Raw genomic sequence first — 12,051 nt, 5'->3', positions numbered from 1 at the left:
CAATCCTATCCAACACAGGGTGCAAGGCAGGAAACAAACCCCAGGCAGGGCGCCAGCCCACCGCAGTATATATATATATTATATATGTGTGTGTGTGTGTGTGTTTTTCCAGTAAGGAAGACATTTTAAGGTAAGGCAGTTATTATAATTACTAATCATACACTGAAGAATGGTGAGGTGTTGCATAATGCTTACCTTATGCAATTGAGAACTTCACTGGAGTCTGTATGTGTGATGATGCTGATCTTATACCTTGCCTAAAACTGGATTTAAATATGCAGCTATAAGTCCTGTAAGGCAGACAGATGACAACTGTTCCAGTTTGAGCTGCTTAGCATTTCCAGTACTGAACGGGCATCCCATCTGCAGAATGGACCTGCCTTTCACCCAGTCCTGCTGGGATAGAATCTGAGCCCCAGTGGCACCTGGGAAAATAATATGAACATGAATATGAATGCACAGACGTGACACTTTATTTGCATCAACATTTTTTTTTTTTTGTTTTTTGACTCTTAAAGTGTTGATAAGTTCAAGTCATGTGCACAAAGTAATAGAAGTTTGTTATTTTTGCTATGTTGAATGGTGAATGTTGTTATTGGCACAATGTAAAATAAGAATGGGTGGAATGATAAAAGACTGATTTAGAAAAACTAGTCGAAGCGGCGGTCTGCCTTCATAAATATATCTTATAGGTCTATAATCCTGTAACACTCCCCATGTTAATTTGGGAAAGGACCTTTCTACAATACAGTAGAGCGAAATACAAGATGTGAGAATGTATTGCGCGGAACGGCCGTGTGGTGTCGCTCGTGCTACTGAGACGTCGGAGCTGATAAAAGGGGCGTCTGGTGAGGATGTTATGAAAAAGTCAAGAAGGGTCTTTTGAGTGGCTTAAGAAGTTCAAGGAGGGGCGAGAAGACGTGAACGATAACGCCAAACGTGGATCATCTATGATGACAATGTCCCAGCCATGACGCGCTTAGTGTTCGCGACTAACTCTAGATAGATAGATAGATAGATAGATAGATAGATAGATAGATAGATAGATAGATAGATAGATAGATAGGAAAGGCACTATATAAGATAGATAGATAGATAGATAGATAGATAGATAGATAGATAGATAGATAGATAGGAAAGGCACTATATAAGATAGATAGATAGATAGATAGATAGATAGATAGATAGATAGATAGATAGATAGAACTTTGTCCCAGGGGGAAATTCGACTTTTTAAATCTATTTAAATGGATAAATTCATAATTAGGTAAAAAAAAAAATAAGTACTGTACATACTGAACACTCATCAGAATGACTATAAAGTCAAAAGAATTACAAAGAAAGAAAACCTCTGACTTGCCAGTCCCCGGCACATATTATAAAGGAGCCGTCGTCGCGTTTCTTGATGCTGTGACCCTCCTTCGTATTCACCCGAAGTCTTAAAAAATGCTATGAAAGAACAAAGATTTCCAGACGCTTATTGCGTAAAACGTAACGTGGCAGAGAAGCTCCTGCTATTCCAGAAACAGATTTCTTGTGTTCTTCCAGCAGTGACAACGGAGTCTAACAAAACGCATAGCTGCGGGAGGAGATGACTTCCAAGGTGACAGTAGCACTGAGTGCACAAATAAATGGACGTATTGGTTCATTCCGGAGTTTAATTTTTCGTATGTTAAAATAACGAACTATGAATAAATTGCAACTGGAGCAAAAACAGTTTAGGGAGCGCCTTCCTCATGATTTTCGTTTTTTTTTTTTTTATTTATTAGATTGTCAAGGCCTTTCTGCCAGCATCCCAGTTTCGATGGCCGAGCCTGGACGTCTTGTCTGTGGTTTTTGCACTTTCTCTCCTACCACATCTTCCATGAAGGTGCAGGTTAGATCAACGGGGGTCTAAACTGACCAGTGGGTGTGTTCGTGAGTTCAGCTTTTGATGGACTGACATGGTTGTTTGCTGCTTTCCCCCGCTGCTGTCGCAGTAGATGCAGCATCTCCATCTCTGCGACCCAGAATCGTGTGAAGCGGGTTCGGGAGTGTGCTGTTTGACAGATCCTTGTGCTTAGGACGGTTTCCTGTTTAGTGCTGCAAAGATAGACCCCCTCCCCAAAAAAAATCCCCCCGGAATGAATCAATCAATGAATAAATGCCGGATTGGATCAAGCGGGTTTAAGGAGGCTCTGCTGCGCTTTGGTAGACCTTGAGTTCTAACTCGGGTTATACAATATAAAACCAACACCCCCCATCGACCCCATTCACACACACACACACACACCCCAAACCCCGTGGCCGGAGTGATGAGTGCATGAGACTTTAAAGCCGGATTAGGCAAATCCATTCTGTACTGACGGGTGCAAATACAAGTATACCTGTGACAGATAGAACTTTATTTATGTCTGCGGGGTCGTGTTTTTATCAATCGCCCGCGCGGTGGTAACACATCATTCAGTTCGAACTCTTTGTCCCTGAATTTCATTTTCAAAACGACGAGGACTTCTTGAAGCTGAAACAAAAGTGCGCGCCTGCAGATCGTGGCGCTCGAAGTGCGCGCCTGCTCAGAAGACTTGGCAGCGCTCGGTGGGAGATGAATTCGCTGCCACCCGATCCCCTTGTGACATGAAGACAGTGCCGCATATAACGACGCCAAGTCAGCAGCTTTTCCCCCGAGGCTTACAGGAGCTCCTCAAGAGGCCAGCAGACGCGAGGGCAGAGATCGCAACTATTTGGATTCCATCACCCGGCGTGTAACTCTCAGAAAGCTCCTACAGACCGAGCAGCTGCCTCAGCTGTCCCTGCTTGCTAACTGGAGGTGATTGTTTTTAAGATGAATCTTTCAACTGGAAAATTAAGTTTGGCACCATTTGCGTGTAATAACAATGAGCGTCTTTGAGAATGCAATGCAACGTGTCCATATTTTAAATAGACAGACAGTCAATGGGTTAGTCAGAATAAATCTTCAATTAAGCCCACGGCGGGGGGTAATAAAAGTGCCACCAAAGTCGCTTTTTTGTACACACTTTTGTCTGAATGGTGTTGATCTCTTCATCCGATAAAGCCACACTCTCTCCATAGGAGAAATGTAATGAAGGCAGGTGGGCTCATCACGTGGCAATTAGTATGAAATATACTTGTTAATTTAGCCATTGTCCTGATTATATGAGCGATATTTTAATCGTTCCAAGCCTAATGATATTTTAAATCGAGTCTACGAAATGTGAAAGGAATCCCCATAAATGCGCGCTGCAAACTGCAGGGCTTTCAGGTAAACGCGAGCGCCGTGAAGAATCCACATCTGCAAAGTCGCTGCTGAGATACTCTGGTTGAACATCTAAAATCAAGAGGAAGCTTGATGTAAAGGCTATATATAGTAACTGGTGTCGCCATAAATGGGATGGATGGAGAGGCGCATTCCTTCACCGCGGGATAATATTTTTGTTTTCCTCAGCAAGTGGCTCCCGAGCGGCATAAGCAAGATAAGGCTGATCTTCCTCTCTGCCCTACCGTCGTTCATTCTCTCTGCCGGTAAGTGTCATTTCATCAAACTTCTTTGGGGTCACTTTAGATCTCCCCGTTTGTATTTAATAGGAATAAGTGGCCAGCTTCTCTAGAGCGGTCTGTCACACGAGCAGGCGACATTTACAGAGCCAGCCTCGCAGGAGGCGCCCGCTCCTTCGGTGACCCAGACCCCGCTGGGACTCCCCAGCCACGACCAAGGAGCCGTTTTTGGAGATTCGCGGCATTTTATAGAATTCCAGCGCATTTAAAGTTGGAAGGGGGCGTTTAATATGGAATGCTGTTTTATTGATTACTCCGCGTGGATACAACGGCACGCATGCATTTCTTTACAGTGCAGGTGCTGCTAATTCTACTCTTTCCTTAATGGCACGTTATGATACTTTATTGGGTTGTGTGGGTTCGGATTGCTTGACCAGACGCCATTTCATTTTGGGACGGGTTCGTTACCTGTGAAATGAGTTATTTGTGCTTCAAAAAATCTTCTAATATGCAGAAAAAAGAGAAATCGTTTAATGTATGGAGGGCTGCAGGTCATAACAGATTAAGAAACCCCGACTTAACCTGAGCTACTGCATGCAGCGAGACTCCTTTTAAAACGAGGACCCACTGGTATTTCACAAACCTGGGACCATCAATTCACGGTGATTTAACAGCATGGCGCCTGTTACAGATATAAATCAATCAATCCAATCAATCAATCAATCCAATCAATCAATCAATCCAATCAATCAATCTTTCTTGCACCTCTATGTGGGAACCAAAATGCCTCCCCTATGGTATCACTCTGAAGAACCACCGTGGCACCTTCACTAGGAAGAGTGTGCCCGTTCTTCGCCGTGTTTCCTGCATTTGATCGTCATGCACATTAAAATTGAGATCCGTGGTGTTTTTAATTTCAGGGTAAAGGATAAGTATATCCATAAAGCAAAAGGGATTTGTGCAATTTAAAAGAATGGTGATCTCGTCACATTCATATGTATGTACTGTTTTGTAATTAAATTACCTATAAATAACTCTGATAAGGCGCTATATCCAGTATGTATTATTATTATTATTAGTGTGCTTTAACATTAAATGTTTGTTTGCCTGCCATTAAATTGACCTGTTTTGTACGTCACTTTGGATTAAAGTGTCCGCTAAGTGGATTAAAGCCAATAACTGCTTCTCCACGTTATGCTAACACTTTATTGTAATGCATTAAAGTGTTGAATTTAAAAGGTACTTATATATTATGTATAAATCCCCATATTGTTATAATGAATGTCTCTTGTTGGTATTGTATTACTATTAACATGTCAGAGGTGTCACACAATTAAGAATTTCAAATAAGCGATGATCTCGTTGCTATGAATCTCATGTACAGTTCTACAATGACACGATTTATTAATAACTGCAGTATTGTGCTGTAACATTAAAGACGGGCTTGTCTACCAGGACTTGAACTGCTTCTCCGTGTGACACGAACGCTTTGTCACGTTAAAGCTCCACGTCGATTATTTAAGTGTTGGCTTAACAGGGTGATTTGGTGTTAAATGGCTAATATTATGCATATTCGAGTTTATTGTGCATGTCTTTGCTGGGCGTTGTCTTATTTTTAGCTGCTCTGAATTTCGTTCTCCTGAGCTCACAGCCTGGCTCGAGATGTGTATGATATGGCAGTAAATGAAGCCCTTGGTCCTTGTCACTGGCTTTAGCCCCCCGAGACCCTGACTTGAACTAACTGGCTTTGATGGAGTCGAGTGAATCGCCAAACCGCCGCTGTATATTTTAAGTTCTATGCGTTTTACATGTGTTATCTGATACATATATATATGTGCAACTTACAGCAGTGGTATAGCTCCGGAGGGTTAGGTATATCTTGGCATTTCCTTATGGAATGTCTGGCCGCATCATTTAATTTCCCTGTCGCGAGTGTCCTTGGCAGGGGTGACATTTGAGGTGAAAGTGATATGCGGCCACCCTTACAAGGTGCCAAAGTCCTGCTGGATTAAGAAGAAAAAAAATGGGAGAAGCAGAAATGGCAGCAGGGTGGTGGCTGCTGCTTTAAACTCTTAAAAGGAAGGCCTGCCTTTCCATCCACTTGTTGAAGCTCTCGGCCGTTTGAAATGATAAAAGTCTGGCATTTTGCCTCTCAGAAATGTCCAGTTAGAAGATAAGCAGACACGTCTGGCACTGCTGCCTGCTTGTGTGCTTTACAGAGCTGGCATGGCTAACCATGGGTCAATTGTGAGAGTGAATTGTAACGGGATGTTAGCCGATCGCCAGTCTGGTGGCATGGAGGGGCATGAGGCCCAGAGAAAATCCCCCAATGGCCCCGTCCATTTATCCGTTTCCGTTTCATGCAGGCTCTCACTTTGGAGGGATTCGTGTGTTAATGAGTCTTCTCAGACTTGGTAATGTGTTTGACCCCCTGAGCACTTGAGTTTGTAGGGTCTGTGAGGCATTTAAGTGTGGTGTGCCTGTGCCAATTCAGGCGATCCCGTTCCACTTGCTGATGGGGCTCAGTTAAATTTGGAAGAGCCATTCAGCAGAGATGCAGGCCTGCCCTGCGTAACTCAACCCATCTTAAACAAAAAAAGGCAAGACTTTCTGAGCCTGTTTTTTACATTTTTCTCTCTATGTTCACACCAGGGGTTGGCAGTGCCACCTAATGCTGTTTGCAAACCAGTGATCATGAAGTGCATGAGAATGGAAAAGCTTTCTGATTTGAGGTCTCTGCAGCTTCCATTGAGCATATCACGGTGTGGAGAGCGCTAGAAGTTTAAACTCCTCGATAACCAGCATCATGTGACAGGTCATTAGGGCTGGAATTATTTGTATGTATTTTTAAAAATATTTATATATATATATATATATATATATATACTATCATGCACAGCGGTGGGCTGGCGCCCTGCCCAGAGTTTGTTTCCTGCCTTGCGCTCTGTGTTGGCTGGGATTGGCTCCAGCAGACCCCCGTGACCCTGTAGTTAGGATATAGCGGGTTGGATAATTGATGGATGGACGGATATTATCATGCACGTGCAGGTAGGAGACAATTCAAGGGCTCAGGTGATGGTAATTCTCCACTGTTGCAGGGGGTGGCGCTGTGTGATGACGGTCTCTCTCTTTTCTTCCCTGTGCAGACCTGAAGGTTAACAGCCCTCCTCCACCGATGTCACTTCCTGTGTCCGTCCACTTGGCCCCGCCCCAACCAGCCAAATACGTCACTCTGAGATGATAAACGGAGGCAGTGGGGCACCCCTGTGATTTAAATGAAAATACATAATTGAGACTTCTCAGACATGAGAAGACTGCCCAAGATGGCAGCTGGGCAGGAAGAAGCGGGTCCAGGTGGACGGACACCGGAGGTGACGTTAGTGGAGGGGGAGCTGTCAGTCTCTTGACGAGAGAGAACGTTACCACACAGCTCGACCCACTGGACTGCTGGAGCATAACCATCACCTGAGCCTCCATGTGCACATGTGTGACAATACAGTTACTCAGTGTGTGAACCGGAAACCAGTAAGTGCTGGGCCTCTCTGGCTTCTTGGTTCATCTCCCATTGCACTGCAGATTTCATTTTACACGATTTCTTAATTGAGCTGATATGTGTACATACTATCAGACAGGGGGGAGTTATGCACACCCTGATACACGTACGTTGTATGATCAGGTAGGGGGTCCCCTTGGAGTTTCAATCACAATGATTTACAAAAATGAAATGGGAGAACAGGTTGGGGTATTGACCCCGTTGAAGATCAGAGCAGGTGGCGCTGGTGCACAACCATTTACTGCCAGTACAAGGCTGCAGACTATGGAATAAAGCTGGCAAGGCCCACAGTGACATTGATAACATGAAGACCACTGCCAGTCTCACCTAAAGCATGGCGTAGGTTTGACCCCGGGATACGTTCTCTACTTTACGTTTCCAGCTCTTTCCACAGTGCGTAGGATGACGAGCTGCTCTCTAGTTGTTGTTTCTCATCTATGCCTGCTTAACTTTAGAAATCTCTTTGTCCAGTCTGAGTGGCTCCAGATGAACAAAAGATGAATCCACCAGATCTGTTCAAGTCATATAAATATTGTAAAAATACATGGGAACAGCAAAAAAGAGTTGGGGCTCCATCAGAAAATCCCCATTTAATGTCCTAATGAAACTTAAGATGAAGTAAAGTTGAACTGTGGTGATTCGCTCGTTATGATACTCCTGAGGTCACGTTAGATGGCAGCTCAGTCCTTCACTAAAGCAGGACCAGCAATGAATGTCAGCTTCTGGTTATGGTATGTATGGTAACTGTGTGTGTGTGTGTGTGTGTGTACTGTATATACTGCATATATGTATATGTGAGGAGCATGTAAGGTAGGACCCCCAAAGAGAAGACACTTATCTGAAGCACTTTGTAGACACTTCACCGCTGCTGAAGGCCGTGTGCCCCCTGCTGAGAGTCCATGGAGATTGTGTGGCAGACGGTCCTGCTCTTTGTCCCTGGTGAGCAGTGTGAGGCGCTGCTGGCATCTTCAATGTGCCATGAGGTCAAAACGCGTTACATTGTTTGTCTTTTCCAATCGATTTTTCGTATGTAAAGTGCGTTCAGAAAGTCTTCACACCCCTTAACTGTCTTCACATTTTGTTGACCTAAAATCATTGCAATTCATTTTTTTCCACATCAAGCAACGCTCAACACCTCAGAATGTCAAACCGAAAACCAGGATTTGGAATTTGTTTCAAATTTATATCCCATTGGCACAACAATTCAGAGCCTTTTTCGAGTCCTTGGTTGATTCCAGCCTGGAGTCTTCTTGGCTCTGACATGACGACCTTCATACAGCTGGTGTCGAGGATTCCCTGTCATTCTGTCCGCAGGTCCTCTCAGGCTCTATCTGGTTGGACGGAGGCCATCAGTGGGCAGCTTTTCCAGGTCTCTCTGGAGATGTTCAAATGGGTTTTCAAGTCTCAACTCTGGCTGGGCCACTCCTAGAGGTGTCCCTCGGCCACTCCTATGTTGTCTTTGCTTTGTCCCCTTTGGAAGGAGGACCTTCAGCACAGTCTGAGTCCCAGAAAGCTCAGGTGCAGGTTTTAAATATGGATATCTCTGTACAAGTCTCCCCGAGTCTGTCTGGTCTCCCAGCCCCTTCCACTCATCTTCTTCACCGCCATTGTGATCAGCAGGGCCTCATTTTCTCCAAATGTGAGACTGAGAATCGTCAAGAAACATTTCAGTGTTGGTTTCATCAGACCAGAGAATCTTGTTCCCCATAGTCTGTGTAAGAGCCATTTTCTAGTTACTTAACTTATATTAACTGTTGGCCTACGCCGTATATGAGTGCAGAGTCTATGGGATGTTTTAATAACCCCACAAGCTGAGTTGAGTTGCTAGATTCTAGCTGTTTCTTGCCCCTCTGACTACACATTAGTCTCAGTTAGTGACCTGCCTTGCCGTAAGTAAGACACTCTGTTTTAAGCTGCGCCTTAACCTGCCCAATAGCATGAAACCCAACGCGCAGTGCCGTACGTTTAGAACATCCTCAAGGTGAAGTAAAGCATCCTTTACTATAGAAAATAACCAAAGTCTAACAAGAACAAGCTAAGTTTAGAGAAGAGACATTTTTTCCGTTTTTGCTTTTTATTCTACGCGTTGTCACACACACACACTTAGGGGACAGTCAAAAGGCTCGACCACACGTGAAAGGACAGGGGCCTGGACTGAGGCACTAATGCTGTTCTCTCCTTCATTCCGCAGAAAAACAACTGAATTAAGCAGTCCTACCAGTCATCACATCCCATCCATACAAGAGACTCCTCGGCCGGCTCTGTGGACTCACCACATTTCTGGACTTCTCTGATGACTTCAGTTCCTCAGCTCTGCTCCTGATGTCATCTCCGGCCACTACGATCAACATCAGCTCCACTATTCGCTGCATTTCCCCTCTGCTAATTCAAGGTGACGCTATAGTGTCTCAATATCTCTGCCTTAAGAGTGTCATATATAGCGGCATCCTTTTCGGGGAGATCATGATAAGCCTGTTGCACATCACCTTTCAGGTACAGCGCGAGGATGTTCACCCACTCCGACCTCGGCCAAAGATTACGCACAGCAGTGCCCTCAAAAATAAGAAAAAGGACTCAATGTCGTCCCCCTCTGCTAAAGCAACTAGCAGAGGGGGTGGAGGTCGAGTGGCCTCCGGCTTTATGGGTCCTGGAGCAGCAACTTGGGCTTCTGTTTCTGCCAACTGTGTATGGGTCTCTCCTAGCTGCGGTTTTACCGTCTCCAGCTCCGTCAATTTGTTTCTGAGCACAGTATTGAGGTCCTGTTCTTCAGATATTTGTCAAACAGTCAATCCTGCCGACTACGCCAATCTGTGATAAAATAAGAGGACAGAAACACAGATTAAGAGTTGGGGATCCTCCCCGTATACTGGTTGTAGTGTCCAGTACAAAATCCAGCTCAAACATTCAACAACATAAAGTTCCTTCCTGACTCTTTTATACAAACAGAAAAGGAAGTGCAATTAGCAGGGAGGAAATGCGTCAAATAGTGGAGCTGACGTTGATCAAAGTGGCCGGAGATGACGTCAGGAACGGAGCTGAGGAACTGAAGTTGTCGGGGAAGTCCTGAAGTGTGGTGAGTCCATGGAGCTGGCTGAGGAGTCTCTTGTATGGACGGGATGTGATGACCGGTAGGACTGTTTAATTCGGTTGTTTTTCTGCGGAATGAAGGAGAGAACAGCATTAGTACCTCAGTCCAGGCCCACGTCCTTTGTTCTTTCACGTGTGATCAAGCCTTTTGATTGTCCCCTGAGCGCGTGTGTGCGATAGCGTGTAACAACCTTTTTTCTTTATTCTTAGGTGGACTGTTTGCTTTTGAATTTTCACTAAACACTTTTGAACTGAGAGATTTCTTTCGGCACACATTTGACCCGTGCGTGATCCTGCCACACCTGCCAGCAGCGACATTCGGAGACTCCTTTAGGGGCCTTTTTGTAAACTCCAGGCAAGTTTCAGGTGTCATCTGCCCACTTTTCCATAATGCCCAGATTAGTGCCATGTTGCACTGGTGGTTGTCCTTGGGAACGTTTCTCTCATCTCCTCAAAGGTTCCCTGCTACAGTGACCATCAGGTTCTCCTCTCTTAATGCCAAGGCCCTTTTCTCCCACGATTGCTCAGTTTTGCCAGATGGCTACTTCTAGAAAGAGGCCTTCCATTTAAGAATTATGGTGGTCACTGTGCTCTTGGGCACGTCACCGCTGCTGTCTTCCCCAGACCTACGCCTCAATACAATCCTGTCCCTCAGCTCTGCTGGTGAGTCCTTTGAACTCATGGCTTGGTTTTTGCTCACCTGTGAAACTTCAACAGGCAGGTATGTGTGCCAGTCCTAATCAGTCAATGGCACTGACTACAGTGGGACTCCAAACTACTGTAGGTGTAAAAACATCTCTGTGATGATCAATAGAGTGGGATGCACCTGAGTCAGATGTCAAGTGTCACAAAGGATCTCAATACCTGTGCCAATGGGATATTTGTTTTTATGTTTAACTGGCCTTGGGACCTGATGAAGACGGGTAACAGAATCATTTCATGCAGGGCTATCTTAACAGCATCATTGGCCCCCGGGCAAAGTAGTGCCCTGGGTCCCCGACACCCAGGCATCAGAAACATTGAGGGCCCCTATGCTTCTGGGGCCCCCGTCAGTGCCCATTGTGCCCATACCCATGTGTACTTTCAGCACATTTCCTCTGTATTTGTGTGTATCTGAGTGTCTCCACTGGTGCTCCTTCTCTCAAGCACATCCCTGTAAAGTCCTCTTCTCAGACTCTCTCTTTATTTTCGAGACACCTTTCTCTCCTCTTGTCCATTTTTATTTTTGTCATTTTCTCTCAACGTCTGCCGTTACTCCTCCTGGTGTGTCTCACACTCGCACTTCCTCTTTCGTTGTATCATTGGAGCCAACCGGACCAATCAGATTGATCTGAGGGACGGGACACACAGACCACTGCGTTTTATTACAGAGTAGATATATTTGCAAAAATGTCTTTATAGTTAGAAATGAGTGTTTGATGAGTGAAAAAAATTATTTTAAATGAGTTTAGTACAAGGCTGCAACAGATCAAAATGTGAAAAAGTGATAAACATACAGTACATATAATCAAATGGTATCATAGAACAAAGGGTCACTACCAGCTACTCCTTAGACCAAGACGTGCTGTTTACCTTAAATTTCTAATTTTCCTGGTAACACTCGCAATCTATGTGATGATTTAATACTCGATAGCTGTCAATTCTTATTTATGTCTGAATGAGCCTAGGAAGATCATTATTTAGTCAGAGTGGGTCAAGATGAATAAAGACGTCACTTGTCACTGTGCAACAGATCTATTGAATTAAAAATAATAAAAGATATACAGATATGAAAGGCACAATATAATAGATAGATAAACAGATATGAAAGGCATTATATAATAGATAGATAGATAGATAGATAGATATGAAAGGCACTATATAATAGATAGATAAATAGATATGAAAGGCACTATACAATTAAAAGATATATAGATATG

At 44.3% G+C, this 12,051-nt stretch overlaps 1 protein-coding gene across 5 annotated transcripts in view; it reads left to right on the top strand.

Annotated features, from left to right (window-relative positions):
• The first annotated feature begins 2,703 nt into the window (after window positions 1-2,703).
• myom2b (myomesin 2b) overlaps window positions 2,704-12,051 on the top strand; it is a 99,979-nt gene continuing 90,631 nt past the window's right edge. For 4 of the 5 annotated variants that reach the window (XM_039738749.1, XM_039738747.1, XM_039738748.1 and 1 more), the window contains exon 1: window positions 3,413-3,519. The gene's annotated coding sequence lies outside the window, so the exon portion shown is untranslated. Of the gene's footprint in view, window positions 2,807-3,412; window positions 3,520-12,051 lie in introns of those variants that run through there. The other variant, XM_039738746.1, reaches the window with a different exon arrangement.

This window comes from Polypterus senegalus, chromosome 16, assembly GCF_016835505.1.
Source record: "Polypterus senegalus isolate Bchr_013 chromosome 16, ASM1683550v1, whole genome shotgun sequence".
Classification (NCBI taxonomy): Eukaryota; Metazoa; Chordata; class Cladistia; order Polypteriformes; family Polypteridae; genus Polypterus; species Polypterus senegalus.
This window is presented reverse-complemented; position numbering and strand designations above follow the sequence as displayed.